The 20,161-nt window shown below is 46.7% G+C and overlaps 1 protein-coding gene across 4 annotated transcripts in view; it reads left to right on the top strand.

Annotated features, from left to right (window-relative positions):
- Positions 1-20,161, top strand: part of LINGO3 (leucine rich repeat and Ig domain containing 3) — a 696,949-nt gene that overhangs the window by 482,950 nt on the left and 193,838 nt on the right. For 3 of the 4 annotated variants that reach the window (XM_069649531.1, XM_069649532.1, XM_069649534.1), the window contains one exon: positions 16,147-16,251. The exons of the other annotated variant lie outside the window; for it this stretch is intronic. The gene's annotated coding sequence lies outside the window, so the exon portion shown is untranslated. The remainder of the gene's footprint in view (positions 1-16,146; positions 16,252-20,161) is intronic. 4 annotated transcript variants of the gene reach the window in all.

Raw genomic sequence — 20,161 nt, 5'->3', positions numbered from 1 at the left:
GCTTTTGCCATTTCCTTGTCAATGTAAAGTTCACCTGTCTGGCATCAGGTTCAATGTAACTAAGAACCACAGACAGGTGCTCGTGTCTTTTTTCTTTGTAACCAAGTAAGCACTGTTGTAACAGTGCCACGACGCCCCAGAGCCTCCTTGCACGATTTATGAATGTAAAAAATAAAAAAAATTGGTTATGCCAACAGTTTTGGATTTTCTTTAGGCATTGGAAAGGCACTTGCCAGGCAGTGCCATAGTGCTATTTAATGACCATTGCTTGTAGCAGGTGCAAAATGGTGCGAGTACCTGGCTGCTAATAACAGTGTCTGGCAAATGCCTAATACTTATGCACAGGCCAAAATGGTTTGCTTTGACAATGCTTGTTTTTAACAGCGCTACAGTGAAGGACACAATGGGCCTCATTACGCGGTAGGCGGTAAGGGATTACCGGCACCGGTAAGGGCACCGGTGCCAGTAATCCCTTACCACCCTATTCTGAGGTCCCTTAGCGGGTCCCTACCTTAACGCCTGGTTTTACCAGGCGTTATGGAAGGGACCCGTTAAGGGACTTCAGAGCTAATAACGGTACCGCAAATTGCGGTACCGTTATTAGCTCCATCCCCATTCCCATTGAGCCCTATGGGGGCTCGAATGGGAATGGGAATGGGGAATGGTTCCCGGAATGGGGACTTACCGGTTCCTCCAAGGTTGGAATGACTCGGTAAGCCCCTATTTCGGGAACCCGGACCCAGAATGCAGTAAGGGGGTAGCCATGGCGCTATTAGCGCCATGGCTACTGCCTACCGCGTAATGAGGCCCAATGAGTGCTTATAAATGATGTGGCTAAAGGCAGACCTGGTTAAGACATTTTTATCATACCAGTAGTAGGATTACAACTCCAATTAAGTCTCTCAGAAGGCTGATTTGAAAAAAACACTGGTAGGCACTGCAAGTGCAAAGTTTGATGTTAAGGCTTGGTTAAAGCACGCTCCCTCAGTTCCCATGATGAGGTGTTTTGGGTAGGGAGGAGAAGGAACTGGGTGGGATTAGCATGACCATATGGATTAACATGACCATGGGCAGTCAATGGGTGGGCAAATAACCAAACAACTCCTACAGACTGTGTGTCCATGCTCAAATGCCATTTCTCCCACAGACCGCAATTCACAGTACTGCCCTACTGTTAAAGAATGCCCGCCCAAATGCTAGCTACCCAAACGCTGTACAGCGCTCCGCTGCTCTTAAACTAGGTCCATGCTTAAACAATACAATAATTTAAAAAAGAATGTTTGTATCAACCATAGCTGAAGAGACATGTTGTCAGTCAAGGGCCTATATTGCAGACTGAGCTCAAATCACAGCTTCACCACCCAATTTAAAGTGTGTGAGATTGGCCAAATTACTGTCTCTTTCTGTGCCTTAGATGACATTTTGTAGAAATGACTCACTTTATAATCTTTGCAATCATAGTTTTAACAGACAGTAGTGTTTCACCATTTAGATTGATAATAGTGACCTTTCATAAGAACATCACAGTTGCCACTTGTTATTAAACTCTTGGGGCCTGATTCCAGGAGTGTTTCCCTTTGGGATTCCACCATTATAAAACATTTCTGTGAATCAGGACCCATAACTCCCTGTGATGCACTAGGCCATCAAAGACTAATGTCTCTTGCTGTGGCATCATTGTCACTTTAAGTAATGTCAATACAAATGCAAATTAGGGGACCATGCAAGCCTTATGCATATCCTGGAACTCGGCCGGTCCATGGTACTACATTTGGGTATTTGGAGCATTTACTGAGGGTGGAAATTCCACCCGCAGTAAATCCTGCATTTTGAGGAAAAAGCTCCGTTCAAGTGCGCGCCTCATTAGAAGCATGGCAGTCCGGGAACTACGGTACTGGTAAGCATGCCGGTACCGTAGTTCCCGGACCACCATACTACGTGCTCTGCTCACGGGTGCCGTTTCACCCGTCAGGTTTTTCCTGGCGGTTGTAACGGCACCCGCAAGCAAAGCACATCGGATGCACCGGCACAACTCTGAATTTGCCGGTGCATCCGACGTCTCCATCTCCGCAGAATAGGGATGGGGATGCCCTTGGTTCCGGCACCTGCAAATGGGCAATTAACAGGTCCACTGAGCTCGGCATGACCTGGTTCTTGCCCATTCGCGTGTGCCGGAAAAAATGCAACTCCGGCAGCAGCCGTGCTACCGGCAGAGTTGTAATGACGCCTATTACCGCCAAACTCAGAATTTGGAGGTGCTGTAAAAGTGGCGGGAATATTGCCGCACCATGAAACTCGGAAATGGAACAGTAAATAATGAAAGGGAGTAACTGGTGTGCTGAACACGGCTTGAGCTGAGACTGTTGAATGCCGGAGATATCTCTGTCCCCGGGTCTCCATCCTCCGCCAGACTCGCGCACACAGCTGAGATCTCGCGTGAAACCCCTCTTCGCGCACGTGCAAGCCCGCGTGTCAGGGGTGCAGCCCAGGGAAAGTTCCCATTCTGCACTGGTGACTGGCAGGCTGCGAAATGATAGGGAGTCCTGGCTTTAATTGCAGGGTTTCACTGGCTCTGTCAGGGCCTAGCGACAGCGCTGAGCACAGATCTCAGCAGCAGGTCTGGCAGTGCCTGCCGCGCAGAACCGCATTAGTGGAGTCCCTCGAAGTAGGGCGGGTAAGCTTTGTGGCAGTTTCCTGCCTGCCATGGCCCTTTGACCTGTACATCGCCGGTCATACAGGCCACCTCAACATGTACCTGGAACTGGGGCTCCCTGGCCTCGCCCACCGTGCAGCGTCTCCTTTCATATAGGAGTCAATCCTCTTCCACCTGCACAAGGACATATAACAAGGGCAACTGCAGGCAATAGATACTTTCAATGTTCCATAGTGCGCTGTACGTGATATTTTAATTATACATTTCCTGTTGCCTGTATTTTATTTATTTGTTCGTATTTTTAAAGCGCCAGCAGCCCGTGGGAATCGTGGCGCTGCCTATATCACACTTGAAACGAGTATGTATCCCTCCAGCACACGCACAATGTTGACAGGGAATCAAAACATAGGCATTTGAAGGGGTTCGCCCTGGTTCTACTGAAACCAGGATTAGAACATGGGCTTAATTTAGGGGCGCCAAGAGTGTTTGCCCCTCCTTTCGTGGTACACCATTTTGTCTCACTAATTTGGTAGGGGCCCCTTTCTTTCAGATGTCCTACCCCAACATTTTCAGGAAAGTTACCCCACTGATTAGAATGCAACTCCTGATCCACGGTATACTATTTAGCCATTTAAGCAGCTCTTTTGGGCAGCTGACTGCGCAAACAGAATTCTAGAAATCCTTACTATGCTGCGTGCGATCGGTTTGCACTTCTGTGAGTTGTGTCTTCATTGGAAAAGTCATTCCATATCCCTTGCGGTTCTTTGAACCTATTGGAAGATGAGTCTCCTTTAGTCACAGTGGCTTGAACTGACCCTAGAAGAAGTGACTCCCAGATTCTTGCAATCCTCTACTGATGGAAGAGTCCTTTCCTCACTGAGCTCCTGGATATTCGCTCTGAGGATGGATTGCATTTTGATAATGAAGTCTTTAAATGACTGGAAGGGCAGTCCTCTTCTCAGCCAGCATCCCCTGCAGTCTGCAGGAAGTGAATCCCATACTAGACGAGATCTTTGCACCACCTGAATGACGAATCCATCATCATTCATTTCTGGAAGCCCTTATGTAGCTTCTCAGGAGGGAATGCACACTGCTCCTTGTTTGGGCCTGTTAGGGCCAGAAAGAGTCTTGGGGCAGACCCATACTCAGGCCAGGACTTCGCTGAGCTCACTCTTTACCTGACTCCTGCTTCCACGGATAGGGAGCCCCCCCCCCAATTGATTGTCCTTTAGCTGCGCAGAGTCTGTCACCTCACAGAACCAAGGAACATGGCTGTTTTGGGCCTGCTAACTTTTGCTTACCTTTAGCACCATTATATCCCAACTCAGAATTGCACCTGCTTCTTCAAAGCCAACCATCTACCCCTTCCTTTTCCACTTAACTACCTACCATCTCCCTCTTGGACTGCACCCTTTCTTCATAGTTTCCCTTACTTAATTCTTCTACTGTTCATCATGCATCTTGACTCCACTCGATTCCTACTTGAACTCACTGTTCTTCTTCCCTTCTCTTATAGCTTTTAGCCTCAATTCGGTGTAACTTCTGCATCACTCTCCGGCCTCCCCATCTTCTTCCTCCCGTCCTGCACCCACACCCCTCAAATGAGATGCTGCCGTTCTCCCAGGATCTCCAACCTCATCTATCACCCTCATCTCCCCCGTGCCAACTGCAGAACACCTGCACTCTCCCCAACCTCCTATCACTCTTTCACTTGGCCTCTAGTATGCATAATCCCTCTGCAACAAGTCTTCCTACATCACTAACCACTTTGACTTTTATCAACCACAACTTTCACTTCTTGCTATGACAGAAACCTAGATCTCTCTTCATAACTATTCTACACTAGCAGCTCTCCACACAGATTCTGCAATCTTCTCCCACTCTCCCACTTCATGACTATTCTACACTAGCAGCTCTCCACACAGATTCTGCAAGCTTCTCCCACTCTCCCACGTCATGACGAGTCTACACTAGCAGCTCTCCACACAGATTCTGCAGTCTTCTCCCACTTTCCCACTTCATGAGTATTGTACACTAGCAGCTCTCTACTCAGATTCTGCAAGCTTCTCCCACTCTCCCACTTCATGACTATTCTACACTAGCAGCTCTCCACACAGATTCTGCAATCTTCTCCCACTTTCCCACTTCATGACTATTCTACACTAGCAGCTCTCCACTCAGATTCTGCAAGCTTCTCCCACTCTCCCACTTCATGACTATTCTACACTAGCAGCTCTCCACACAGATTCTGCAATCTTCTCCCACTTTCCCACTTCATGACTATTCTACACTAGCAGCTCTCCACACAGATTCTGCAAGCTTCTCCCACTCTCCCACGTCATGACTATTCTACACTAGCAGCTCTCCACACAGATTCTGCAAGCTTCTCCCACTCTCCCACGTCATGACGAGTCTACACTAGCAGCTCTCCACACAGATTCTGCAAGCTTCTCCCACTCTCCCACGTCATGACGAGTCTACACTAGCAGCTCTCCACACAGATTCTGCAAGCTTCTCCCACTCTCCCACGTCATGACGAGTCTACACTAGCAGCTCTCCACACAAATTCTGCAAGCTTCTCCCACTCTCCCACGTCATGACGAGTCTACACTAGCAGCTCTCCATACAGATTCTGCAAGCTTCTCCCACTCTCCCAGACCTGTTGGCAAGGCCGGCAGTGTGGGGTTCCTTGTCATTAAGGCCCTCAACACTGCCCCTCTAACCCTGTCTGACATCAACTTATCTTGTTTTGAATATGCCACTATTCAACTCTTCCCACCTACTCCTCTCACTGTTCTGGCTCCATATCAGCCCCCTGGCCCTTTCAAATCCTTCTTGAGTCACGTCCTACCGACATCCCATCCCCATTATCATACAGAGGGACTTCAATGTCCCCAAGCCACCTGCCTTGAACTTAACTCCTTCCTTTTTTACCACGTCCTCTACTCCTGCCACAAGCAGCCTACACCTTCTGGTGGGAAGTCTTGTGAACTTGTCTTTCTCTCTAATTCACTCTCCTCCTTTTACCTCTCCATTGAACCCTCTCTCGCTCTCTGATCACTCCATTGTTCACTTTAACATCTCGGTCCCTCAACTTTCTATTCCTCATCTCCTCTCTTCAATGACTAAGAGGAAATTCAGGCAGGACTCTCTTGCCCCTTACCTTGATGATACAGGACCACTCTCCTGTCTCATTCACCTATTCATGTCTCTTCCATTGGCCGTGCTTCCTCTGACTTTTGCTATGCACGTATGACTCATTTTGACCAACACTGCCCTGCTCGCACATTCATACCTTCCCGTCCTCGTTCACAGCCTTGCATCACCTCTCAAATTCAGACCCTCAGAACAAACATGCTATGATCTACGATGCTGGCACAAATTACAGAAACCTACCTTATTTCTAGCCTACAGGTATTCCCTTTCTGCCCAATCGTATGCGCTGGACTCTGCCAAATGCTCCAACTTCACAAACATAATCTCCTCCTTTTGCTTGCCAACAGGTCTGGGAGAGTGGGAGAAGCTTTCAGAGTCTGTGCGGAGAGCTGCTAGTGTAGAATAGTCATGAAGGAAGATCTAGGTTTCTGTCATAGCAAGAAGTTAAAGTTGTGGTTGATAAAAGTCAAAGTGGTTAGTGATGTAGGAAGGCTTGTTGCAGAGGGATTATGAAACTATGCATTTGGCTTTAAAAGAGGGCTGAACCCCTCACTTAGCAGATAATCCGACGACTTTGAAAGGAGTAGGAAGAAGGACTCATTTGGACCCTGGCTGAAGGTACAGTCTACTTTATGTCTTTGCCGGTGAACGAAGGACAGGATTTTCAAGAGGGCAGCAAGATCCCTCCCCTAAACATCTCCCAGGGAACAGAGGGAGATACCGGACTCAGAGGACCCGACCAGCAGCTCCAGAACCCATACCCAGCCAGCACACAGCGTGCCCTGTTAGGTTCTGCCAGCAAGCTTCATAGGTGCTAAGTCCCGGAGAGTATCTAAACTAAGGACAAGGCCGTTGCTTGCAAATACTCTCCTAAACTGGCGGCAGCCTGCCTTGAAAGGACGACTGAAGCCCTGCAAAAAATCTAGGAGGAGTGCCACACAAGCATTAAACAGTGCCTACCTTTTAAGGTCATTTTGTCACGCTGCAGTCACCAGAACTGTCCGAGATGCCTCGACCAGCGTTCCAGATCTGCCAACCAGCACAGGGACTGTGATTCTTGACCCTGAGCCACCGTTTAGGCCAGTCTGCAGCCGCCCATCCAGCCTCTTTTGCCGAACTGCCTGCCGCCTGATACCTGCAGCTCTCCATCTTGAACTCTGTTTTAGGAGCTGCCAATCGCACTGGAACTGCCTTGACGCTGTCAAGCATCAAGAACCTCTGAAGCACCATGTACATTGTGGTTCAGACCCCCTAGTACTTCTCTGAAGGCCCCTAGAGACAGTCACGACCCTTTGCTCCTTGGTGCTGAAAACAAATAACCCTGAACAGTAAGACTGATTACTTTATCAACTAACCTCCGGCAGTATCCAGAGTGCATCCCTTTACTTTGTGAAACTGTCTGTCCTCTGTGTTCCTTTACAGGGTGGGTTGTATTTTGTAGTGTGCTAGAACTGTCTGTTGTCATAATAATAAAGTAGATATGTTGATACAACCTTGACTGGACAGTCCCGTTTTATCATTGGGTAATAAATGTATTTTTGTTGTGTTGCAACTAACCAATGATCCATGACCTTGCGGAGATAAGCCTGCTGTTCCGTCCACGTTACCAAAATTGAACAAGTAGGTTTATAATTGACTTGTGTTCCAATCTGTTTGGATCTCTTCTGGTGTACTAGAGGTGTGGGGCTGATTAATGGTTAACAAACCGATATTCATCCCTGGACCACTGGTGCCCCGGAAGTTGATTTGTTGCCCCAACCCCAAACTTGAATCTACTCTCAAATCTTTGCTCACACCTCCCAAGTCAATATCCATCACCTCCTCCCTTTCTGCAAATTACTTTGCTCACTATTTTTCCTCTAAAATCTTTAAAATGTGTAACAATCTCACAGCCCTCATCTCTTTCCCTCCCCAATCCCCCTTCTGTTCACCACCTCTCTCCTATCTCTTCTGCTCTCATTAACTTCTGCCCTAAGTCTCCTATTGAATTAGCACCCATCCTTCACAGTGACAACCCATCCAGCGCTCCCATCGACCCTTTCACTCCCCGAATTGTCAAAGACATAGGGCCTCATTACACGGACGGAGGTGGACCAAGGTGCTATTAGCACCTTGGTCCATGCCGGTAAAATACCGGCACCGCCTTGGTGGGAAGGGGAATTACCGCCCTATTCCAAGGTTGGTGGGGCGGTAATTCCCCCTTCCCCCATTGCCCTTCCCCATTCCCATTTTTGCCCCATAGGGCATAATGGGAATGGGGAAGGTGCTTATTACGGCACCGCAAATTGCGGTAACGTAATTAGCTCCCTGGTCCCTTTGCGGGTTGGTTTTTAACGCCTGCAAAAAGCAGGCGTTAAATTCTCCAACCCGCAAAGGGACCTCGTAGTAAGGCGGTAATGATTTACCGGTACCGGTAAAATACCGGTACCGGTAAACCCTTACTGCCTACCGTGTAATGAGGCCCATAGTCTCGATCACTTTCCCTTATCTCTCTGAGCTCTTTAACCACTCTCTCTACACTGGACTCTTCCCCGCCTCCTTCAAATCCGCAATCTGTCTTACCGCTATTGAAGAAACCCTCTGCTGATCCAAACATCCCAGCAAACTATCAACCAGTTCCTCTGCTTCCCCATTATTCAAAAGTCTTGGCCTAGATCACTAAGTACCTGGAAGATAGTGGCGTTGGAGATCCACTTGAACCTGACTTTCATAATAAACACTCCATGGCGACAGCACTCATGTATGTTCCCAATGTTCTCGCTAATGCTCACCACTCCAAACGTTCTTCTGTACTCATCGTTTTGAACCTTTCTGCTGCTTTTGACACTGTCGACCACTCCTCTCTCCTCCTCACTCTCCAAGACTGTGGGTTTTTCAAATTTGCTCTTGCCTGGATCTCCTCCTATAAAGAAGGTTGATTCTTTGAAAATATCCTGTAAATTGCAATCCTCTGACCCCGACCCCTCTCCCAGTCGGCATTTCCCAACAATCAGTCCTTGGAACTCTGCTCTTCACCCTATATGCCTCTGCATGGGAAGACTTATCTCATCCTTTGGCGCTCACTATCACCTCTTTGCTTTTGCTCCTTCCCCTCCTTCAACCCATCCATCGCACAAAGAATTGCGAACGGTCTCACTGCAATTCGTCACTGGATGGTTCTCCACTATCTCATGCTGAACTCTTCAAAAACTGAAGTCCTCTTTCTTCCAATGCCATCCCTCTCCCTCCCCTCTACTAGCTCATTCCTACCTGGCCTTCTTTCTCCCTCACCCAATGCTCACAAGCTTGGGGTCCGCTGTGATAGTGGCCTACGACTGCAACAATTCATCACTTCCACTGCCTCTGCTGCTCATATTAACCTCTTCAACATTTGTAAAAAGTGCATTTATCTTGCTAGGCCCTCTACAAAAACTCTTAATCACCACTTTTGTGCTCAGCAAACCAGACTACTGCTCAAGCCTCCTCTTTACCTTCATCTCTATTCCTTCTTTCCTCTAGAGAAAGTACTCAACTTTGGTACCTGTACTCTCTGTGACCTTGGCTCTCCATGCGTAACTGCTTTCTTTTCAAAATCCTTCACCTATACTTCAAAGCCATCAGTGGTCTTGCTTCTCAGTACCTTTCTGAATGTTCCTCGGTTTACCTGCCATTTTGTTCTTTCAGATCCTCCTCTGCACTCAACCTCACTGTCCCATAACCCTACCTGTGCCTCCTCTCACTTCCGCTCTTTCTCCCTACTCACACCTCTCCCCTCAAACCCTCCTCACACAACAATCAAATTCAGCCCAACTGTGCAACTGTGGATCTCCTCAAAGCTCGGCTTAAACCTCACTTATGTGCCAAAGAGGGAAATCCCCCTACCCTCTCCCGCATCCTCCCTACCTGACCCTACCACTGCCTCCAGTGATGCTTAATAATGTATTTTATTATATTTAAATAGTACTCCTCTTTAGTTTGAAGCACTTGCCCTCTTTGTTTAATGCTCATGGATAAAATATATTTAAGTTTGTTTTGTACCTGGTATGTTTCACACTTTGTAGATCCTCAGAAACTGGCTCACTACGTGTTCTCATCTTTGTGATATTGGACATCCACCCTTGATTGGACTGCCCCAACATCTGTAAATGTGTTATTGTCAGCCATTTCTGATCGGAATTATCTCTGTCATTCAAATAAATACAAATAGAAAAGATAAATGCTAGAGTTGGATTTGCTAGCACGTTTTATTATTTTCTTTGATTGATATGTACACAATTTTCACTTTAAAACTCAAGTTTAACAGTGTCTTGTCCTCTCTTTGAATTTTCAGCATCACTATGTTGATTCTGAGTTGGAAATAACCATCGGTTGCCATCTGGTGACCTCTATCAATGCCTTCAATGAACCTTAGAATGGCACAACTCATAGCCTCGAGAAACTCTGGTGTTCAGGCAGATGAGACTGTGCTGGATCCCTGAATACCTGAATCCCCTCTTTCTATACAATATTTTATATTGACTCGATTGAAATGGTCCCCAATTCCCATAGTGTTGATTATTTGAGTCCTCGAGAATTGTTCCTCATATTCATAGATAGTCTTCAAAATATAAGATGAGTCCTTCCGTCCTTGTATTTCAGTTTTTATGTATAGGTGTCTGAAGTGAAGGGCAAACAAAGAAAGTATGTTTTCCTGTTCGGCCTTTTCATAACATATATGCATCACTCCAGATTTACCACTTCCAATCCCCACCCATGCACAGAAACACCCACCCTACAAGCAATATTCATGATCCTTGAACCCGCCAACTTCATTCACATCCTGTTCATCACCTCTGCCCCTACACCACCCAAACGATCAAGCACCCTCATTAACAGGCAATCAGCCTCAGTCGCCGCTAACTCATCTCCATACACATCCTCGATGCTCCCCTTAAAACATAGTCCCGGCTCTTCGCCTCCACCACACACATTCTCAACACTCTCCTCCCTTCAGGATGCAGCATGCAAAGCGTTGACTTCTGTTGAGGAATAGAAGGAAGACTCAGTCATTCACCGGAGCGTTGTCACCATCTGGTCTCAATCTTGCCTCACCACTGCAGATTCTTGAATGCGTCACTATGGTTTTGAAGCTTATCATATCCATTACTGAGATCCTGGCACCGGTCTCACACCAGGACCATTGGTCCCCGGCTTTTTGTCTTCCTCGCTTGAGCCACCGTCTTTCCTTGCTCACAGTAGAGAAAAATATCAGGATAAAAATTGATTCGGTCCTGGCCCTAGTTCTCCATACAACTGGTGGTGTTCAGACATGTTTTGTTCATTTACAGATGTTGCTGCGAGTCCTGTATTTGTTTTCTCTTTCCCTGATCAGATCATGACACCAAATGTTTAAATTCTGGACAGATTACATTTCTGCTATGCCTTTTGTGGGCTAAATTAAGACCAGCCACCAGGCTGTTCATAATCTCAAAAATGCCAGCTCTTGTCTCCTTGGCTTTCAGTTGAGAAGGGCATTAAGGTTAAGGCTCTATGCCTCCTATATAAATGACTCCATTTTCAATGCCTTCTGTTTCTGGCACCTACTGTCATCCAGTGCTATAGCAGGAAAATCAAGCACGTCGCTCGCACCAGAGACTTCAGAGCTATCATCCAGGACCTGACACACCCCACTATTTGGGGGGCAACACGTCCTCACCATAGCCCAACCATCTTCCTGGAATGTATCTAGCATGCTGTATCATATCCTATCACAGAATAGGAGTAGAAGACCACGTGACCCTAGAGAGCTGTACTGACTACCCATCCAGGCCTTCACCACCGTCCTGTGGAGCACCCATCTGTCCCTATTGGTGGCCTCGCTGCGCTTGGCTCTGTAAGAAAAATGGGGGATGACGTTCATTGGTGACACAGTGGGGAAAGCGGATGTGAAACCTGTGGTGTTCATGGGCGCAGCTTGGAAGTACCTGGTTCCTGAGCCCCAATCTGCTCTCTATGCGTTTGTCAGAGAAAGGTGGGAGGATGCCAGCCATAGAGAAGAGCCCAAGATGTAGTAGACTGTAGCACTTTGGGTCTGGTGAGCCCTGATGTGTGAGAGTGTGACACTGCTAAAGAGGAGAGCTTAGACTTTGCTCAGTGTTCATTTGCTAATGGCTAGGCCTGTGGTGGCCGTCTTTGCGGGTTTTGTGTATGTAGTGTAAGTTGTTGGGTGGTCAGTCAGGATAGGGCGGGAGTAGGCCTTGCAAGTCAAAACAACCTGCAACACTGCTTTCCTATCCCCGGCCATTTGCAAACAGCTCCCCAAACCAATCTCCTCTCCCCAACCCCTTTTCTTACTCTCTCTTTCTTTTTCTCTCTTTCTTGGTTAGCAGGAACAGAGATGTCTTAAACCCCACGTAGCACACCCCGGTGCTATGCCGGTCAAGTGGCACAGCGAGTAGAGTGCTCGCTTTTGACATCCATGCAGAGCTTGCTAACGCAGGTTCGAATCCCAGCAGGGCCAAACTCAGCCTTTCATCCTTCTGAGGTCGATAAATGAGCCCCACCACTGTGGGTAATAATAAGCAGAGCTCAAATACCTGATGGTTCGTAGCGCTATATAAATGCAAAATTATTATTATCACAATGCAAAGTGGCCTTTATCTGCTTCTACAACAGTGCACTGTGAATAGTGTATGCCTTCTTGAACTGTGACCCCCAGCACTGCTAGAACTGCAAATCAGTTTCAGCGTGTACCACTGAATGACGGCCTCTTAGATACTGTGGCTTTTCCAGGCCTGCATTCAATGCATGTGCTTGCTTCTTCCAATGAAGTTTAATTAGAAAATGTTCATTTTTCCACAGGAAATAAATGTCCATTGTGTCTGGTCTTTTTTTTTATATTCATATTCTCTGCAGCCATGCACTGATGAAGAAGACTATGGAACTAAAGCCTTGTATCATCTCCGTCTATTTTTTATTAGTCCAATAAAAGGCATCAACTTGGATTTTGTGTGATTTTGAAACTGGACTAACAACATACATTTTTCTTTGTACAACAGTTTCACACAAAAAGGCATTGTCAGAGTAAGCAAAAAAAGGCAATTTGGTCTGTTCTTGAACTATGCTCTGACTCTGCAACTACAGTGAACACATCTGTAGAGTGGCCAACCTCTATTTCTGGTTATGTTTTGAAGAAAGACAAGATCTAAAGAAAAGTTCAATTCATATTCCAGGACCTGGGTACTTCATTGCAAAGAAGTGTCTTAGTTATTCGTGGAGACGTATCTTTCCATTTCCTGTGAATGCCCAAAGCAAACAAGTGCTATGTCATTCCATTGTTAAAAAACACTAAGCACCATTGATTTACCATGATTCTGTGTGACCTTTTGACATTTTGAGAAACTTAAATGAATTGCCCATACTTTCACATTTTAATAGAGTTTTCAAATTGCTACATAGGTAAATAGGATAAGAAATAGTTTCTAAATTGCTACATAGGTAAATAGGATAAGAAACAAATGAACCCCCTGCGCCGGCACCACCAGGCAGACAAACAGACCAAAGGACGCCAACTCAAGGGTAAGTAGAAGCTCTAGGCCCCTACTATCAAGGTTCTCTTGGATTATGTTAGGGCCCTTGATGGCCTAGCCCACTAGATTCTAATTGTTCGTCATTTACCCTCCCCAGGAGCGTCTTTGTAGGTTTCCCAGTCCATCCTAGGTTATTTTATGGGGCAGGTCCCATGTAACTTTATGTTAATTGTTGTGTGTATGGCTTATATGGTGCGGGCAGGAGGTTGGAGTGGAGAAAGACTAAAATGAGGTCTGCAAGGCATGGACCTTAAAATAGGACACAGCAGGTCCCCCGCCTGATGGATGAGGTCAGCCAGCAGGGATTCCCGGGGGTGCTCCGGAGGGACAGCCAGATGAGGCCCACAACTAGTGCCAGCAGGTGCCTACAAGTGGATCATGCCCACTTGCTCATTGTTTCCAGCCATCCTAGCTGCGTGGCTAATAATATCCAAGAGGGTAGGGGGAGTAGGCCAGCTGATAGGGAAGCCCTCACGCTCCAGAGACCGTGTTCACCATGTGTACCACCAGCACAAAGCATTGTATCAACAGCACGACGAGTTTTCCATGCATAGAGGCTGACACACGAAAAGGGAACTGGAACAATAAGCTGCCGTGTTCCTCTCTAGGCCCCTGTGGGGCTTGGGACCAGGTTGAGTGCAAGCAATCACTGGCTGTAGTCTCGGGCCCAGGAGCCCTACCAGAGATGCAAGCTGGCCCCAAGCCTTGGAGATTTAGAGGGGGTAACTCGTTTTTATTTCCCTCGGTGTTTCTTTAGATGTGCAGAATGTGTGTATGACAACACGCAGGCTAGGAGCGTTTTATGTCCAGACATGAGTGATATAACTAACAAGTCTACATTGTTACCAGGGTGCTACGTTCTGGTCATGATTTTCATTTACCAAACTGTTGCCTTCTCGGGGCGTGTAGTATTTCTTTTATTTCGTGTATTGAAGATGCTAGCATGCAGACTGGGCCTGAGGATTATTTCGTAAATGAGTGTGATTACTAGGCCTGATTCTAATTAGCCATAGTACTTCATCATTGAAGGTGAAATCTTGTTTTTGTGTTTTATTTCCAGTGTTGATTGGTGAATTATTTTATTGGAGGGGCGTACATATTTCCCACATATATGCCAGAGCTAACAAGTGCAGCGAGGCAGCCTAACCAAACAAAGGAGGTTTGAGAGTAGGGAGGGGTTCTCTACCCAATAATTTTGTATGAATAATTGGTTAACAGTGTACATTTTACAGCACACTTTAAGTGTAAAATTGGGTAAAAAGTCAGGCACTTTGCAATTGGTTCTGTAGGGAGTTGCACCAGTAGATGCCAGCGTTCCCATATAATAACATACTCATGTTTGCTTTGTGCATAATGCTACTAATTATACTATAAGAAAACATGTCAGGCAATATCACCACATACAAACATACTCCAGTTGGCTTTGCTGTTAAAAATGCCATGCCACAGTACGAAAACATGTCCAAACTGTCTTCACAAAAATGCACATCTTGCCACCTAACATCACGCTTGCTTTAGCATAGATGTCCAGTAAAAAATGTCATGTCACAGTAGGAAATAGCTAGACCAGCATGCACCAACATATAAATCTAGCTAGCTAATAACACAATGTCATGCCACAGTAAGAAATGCTAGACTGGCTGTACCAAAATGCCAGTCTAGACACATAATATCACTTATCATGCTTGCTTTATCAAAGATGCTCAATACAAAATGTCATGCCACAGTAAAACATGGTTGGAGTGCCTGCACCAAATGCCAGTCTAGCCACACAAAAACTCATATCAGCCTTACTTTATCAAAGATGCCCAGCAGAAAAAAGTCATGCCACAGAAAAGCAAAATGCCAGTCTAGCCACGTAATAACACATATCATCCTTACTTTAGCAATGCTAGTATACTGGGGGAGTTGACGTAGCTGCAAGCCATAGGGCCGTTGTGGATTTTGGTGAGGTCTGGAGCCAAAAATGTGGCAAGCCCCCTTACTGGCATGGTGCCTCCAACAGCAATGATTTAGAAATGTCCTTTGAGTATATAGACAGCGAAGCCCGAATACGGTTTATTGTGACTGCAAATCAAAGAAAAAAAGGCCATATGCAAGCCACTATTCAAGGGCCCGTCTACAGGTTTCGAAGAAATGTCGTCAATGAAACACCCTCAGACACCATAAAATCAGTCGCTCGGTGCAATTGGGATCGTTATGCAGAAATCCACATGCATCCAAATGGATCCAGTGAAACGATTTGTAACTGGATGCCTGAAATTTCCACCAACAGAAAATGCATACATACCAACATGCCCCATTCTATTCAGGAGACGCTAGTCCAGGCTAGATTTTAACTTTGCATTCTGGGAGTTGCAGTCCCAGATTTCCCCCTTTATAAATACTGCACATTGAAGACTGTAAAGTCAAAACCAGGACTGGACTATCAGCCATCCCTCCTGCAAGGCCATTCTCACCTTGTTAACCTTAGAATGGGGGGGGGGGCACAATGCACTGGAGTGAAGCTGTAAGTTCCGACAGTTGTCTGCGGCCCTGTTACCTTGGAGCAGGCTTTTACATGTGTGATCTCCTTTTCAAAATGAAGCAATTCATCGTCCCTAGTGAAATCTAGAATAATGTATTGTTTCATTATGTTTTCCAATTTTAGTATGCGTGAGTTGAAAGTTAAAATCTTAAAGGATCGACCCAGAGCTGTTTAACTATGAGAAATGCAAACTCAGCTAAGTAATTGCCAGAATACAGCAGCCGCAATATGTTCATGGTCCTTTTTTATATCTTTGCCTCTAGTATATCGTCGGATGCAAGTGAACGCAGGCTGCACCTTTGACCCCGTTCAGCAGGGCGTGCTCACCACGCACACAAATGTTGGAACCTCCACTCGGCTGTAGGTCGGTGAGTAACAAGTCCAGATTATTTGTGCCTGTTCACCCCGCTTCTCTTGCTAATTTAGAGGAGCCGCTTTCTTGCTTTGTTCCCCATAGAAAATGGATGCAGAAAACGACGGCGTGGTCACTCGCTAAAATAGACATGAATAGAGGGCCAATGGGAAGTGAGCTGAGGAGGAAAGTATGATCACACTAACTAGGAAACCCGAAAGAACGCTGAGAGGAGATAGGAGGGCTGTTGGAAATCATTATAGATCCAACCAGAAGCACCAACCATGCAAAGTTAGGATGAATGCGTAAGGTCCTGTGTTCCTGAAGTAAGCTATTCATTTTAGGGGAACCCCGAAGTTGGAATTGGTACAGATCTTGCCCAGATTTGGAAACCCACAAAAATGGTCTCCCCGCGTTCCAACTCCTGGGAAAAAAAAGACTCATGTCCGAGCCACCACAAACTGCACCCACAGTAATTAGCTGTTGCAAGAGCATGGAGACAACCTTCAGAACTCGACTGGTTTGTCTTTGTTTTGCATTAGAGCACATAAAAGTGTGATTAATCTGAGATGGCTGCAGACATGTCGGGCAGTGGATGATTGGGAGCAGCTATTGTCCCTGAAGAGTTGCGAATGTTGGATGATTAGAAAAGGCAAGGTGCATAAAGCTCCATACTGAGTGAAAGGACAACAAGCAGCTGATCATATCATGCATTTTCTTTAAGCGTGTTGTGTTCAGTCTTGATAGTGCAGTTTTCAAATGCTGATTAGATGTTTTTAGGCGTTCACTACTTATTTTTCTAGTAATTGTAGGCCTCTATTCAGCGGGAGGTTGGAAAAAGGTTACAATCATACTCTTTTTGCTCAACCTGTTACTATAAAAAATATGTGTTGTCAGGTTTAGTAATTATGTGATTTGTGCATGTTTCACATCGTCTCTGTAAAACAGAGTATTATTTTACTCTTGCCCTGTGGTTTAGGGACAGAGTAGGCAGACTTTGTCATTTTAAATCTCACTTAACTATTATGTAGTGTCTCTCCACTGGCACCCAGTGCGGGGTATAGGAATTTTCCTGTCCCATTGTCTGCCCACCTTTCCCCACATTCATCACATCACAGCACTAGCTCATCTAGGTATTAGTTGGCATGACGATGCGCATGATACCAATATGCTAATACTGATATCTGCTGTCAAGGGCATTATTGGATCATAGATGCCGCAAACATCTCAGCTCAGATCAACCGTTTTCTAAGTCTTCAGCAAAATAAAGCAGCTTTCCTGTATCTTGTCTGGGCGGCCAGCGTGGCGGCATGGGGCAGATAAAAGGACTATCTTCTATCTCCCTTTCTACCTGTGTTGTTCCCCTGGGGTCTAAACTCTCGCCCTGGTTTTTCAACGAATACCTGGCAACTCTTGCCTACTGCATTTCCAGTGCTATGGTGATGACAGCCAACTCATTTTCAGGCTTCCTTCAGCCACCTCCTCTCCTTCCCTCATCTATGATTGCCTAACTGCCAGTCAAGAATGGTGTGCCACCAATGATCTTTGTCTAAATGCCAACAATACTGAGATCCTCCTCATTGGTACACCTGCACCATCCTTTCCCCTCACCCTCTGGCCAGTCTCCCTTGGCCCTCCTCCTACCCCTACCTGCAAGCCAAGAACCTTGGGGTCATCTTTAACTCCACACTTTCCTTTTCCGCACACATCTCTGACATCTCTAAAAAGTCAAACTTCCTACTGCACCTCCTCAGAGGTACTCTGCCTTTCCTCTCCTTCCCTCAGAAGCTTACTGTCTCCAAAGCTCTGGTTCTCTCTAGGTTGGACTTCTGTAACAGCCTCTTTCTAAATCTACCTGCCTCCACTCTATGCCCTTTACAACTAGTCCAGAACAGGACTGCAAGATTTGTCCTTGGCCTCAAGCCCTGGGATCATATCTCTCCAGCTATAAAATCCCTTCATTGGCTCCCAGTGGATGCAAGGATTATATTTAAAACCCTCTGCATTGTCCACAAGGCTTTCTGGGGCCTGGGTCCAAAATACCTTCAATTATCCCTCCATAATACCTCCACTCTTGAGCCCTTCGCTCCTCTACTCCTCTAACTCCTCCAGGGTCAGTCGTTTTTCAAACAAAGGAGCTGGGGGTACATCTCTGTCTTCGGCTGAGGCCTCCCTTTGGAACAGGCTCCCTGCCACCTTGAAACTTGAGGAGAACCATCTCCGGTTCCGGAAGCACCTCAAGACTTTCCTCTTCGCTTCTGCCTTTGCCCCTCTTCTCCCCTGCTTATCTGTTTTCTCTCTTGGCACTGTGCACCTGGCACCCCTCTATCCTTTGGGCTCAGGTACCTGCCCACCCTACCACCCTCTTGCACTGCCTCCCTTGAAATGGGGTCTGTATCTGTACCCATACAGTCCCCCACGCACTTCTTTTCAGCACTTATCAGAGATACCCTATCTGCTTAACCTAGCACTTGCCACTTGCTGGCTGCACTACCACCCTTATTTTTTTTGAAAACGTATTTATTTGTTCTGTTCTCTCCCCGCACCTTCCACCTCTCCCCCCTTCCATGCACTCCCCCCTTTTCCCTTTCCCATGCACTTGCGCGTTCTCAATGTCACTGGGCCTAGTAAGATCGTTGTTTTTGTTGTCCCCTGTTCCCCTTCCTTTGACTGGTCGCGCTCTGAAACACTTGTGTACGGCACGATATAAATAAAATATAATTCCATTTCATTTCAATTGGCCTCTAGCGCGCAGTGATGAGCTGAGGAATTGGCTGGTGTCTGGGAGATTAATCCACCGTGCTTCTCTCCGCTCTCCTCGCTGTCAGGTGATTACAAATGTTCCCTGTCCCTGGGAATGCCTCACCCACATTACTTACACAGGGAATGATGCATTCTAACACCGTCCCGCGACAACTCCCCTCAGCACTGGGCCTAAACACCACTGGGGTATGGATCCTCACGTTTCATGCAGTTGGACTATTTAAATTGGGAGATTTTACTGCAGGACTTGTGGCTCTGGATGGCTATATGAGGCAGCCAGTCACGTGCCAGGGGACGGACTTTGTGTGATCCATTTCTGTTCCACAAATACAGCTGTGGGAATCACTCAAGATGATAGCTAGCACCTCCTTGTGGTTGCCCCAGTGTCTGCTTTCTTTTGATTACATCAGAGTATCCTCTACCGCTGTAGCCTTCACTGCTGTCACCTATGCTAATAGCCCCACACATCTTGCTGTGGCCGTGCATAATGGGGTGGTCCACACCCGTCCGCAGACCCCTGCCTATCCTACCTGGGATAATCCACACAGACCGATCCTATGGCATGATATGCACACTTGCGCCCTCCCTCGCCAGCTTCCGATCCGCTATCCCGCCCATCCACCAGCTGTCCGTGCTCAGGGGGCCTTCGCCCTTACCACCTCAGAAATGGGGGACACCCACCAATCCCTTTTTTAAGTCAATGACACAGTCCTACGCCCCACATGGTCATCACCCAGAAGCCCACACCTGACAGACAAGACTGACGATCCATACAGCCGTGCAGTCGCTAGATTGTCTTTGGGCCCGGATTATTCTGGGAATGCGGTTGTCAGCAAAGGCGGCTGAAACTTTCATGTTGGAGGCTGTGCCTCAGCCCTACCAGCCTTCATGAGACACCACTGATGGGCAAGTGCTCACAGTTCCTAAACATCAAGGGAGAAGGAGCCGAAGTGCCACCTCCCTACAGATAGCAAAGACGAGGACTAGAAGGGTTCTAGATTTGAATGTGCATTCCTGATCTGGCAGTGCTTGCACTGGTCATACTTTTATTTTTGCACCATGGACAAAAGAGCCATATTTGGTAGCACTTGCAATAATTGCCTCAGTGGTCAACACCCACTCTCTGACACCAAGTGCTAGGCAAGACCAAGCAAGTCAGGGCT

The sequence above is a fragment of the Ambystoma mexicanum genome, chromosome 1p (assembly GCF_040938575.1).
Source record: "Ambystoma mexicanum isolate Mex_15411 chromosome 1p, UKY_AmexF1_1, whole genome shotgun sequence".
NCBI classification, from domain to species: Eukaryota; Metazoa; Chordata; class Amphibia; order Caudata; family Ambystomatidae; genus Ambystoma; species Ambystoma mexicanum.
This window is presented reverse-complemented; position numbering and strand designations above follow the sequence as displayed.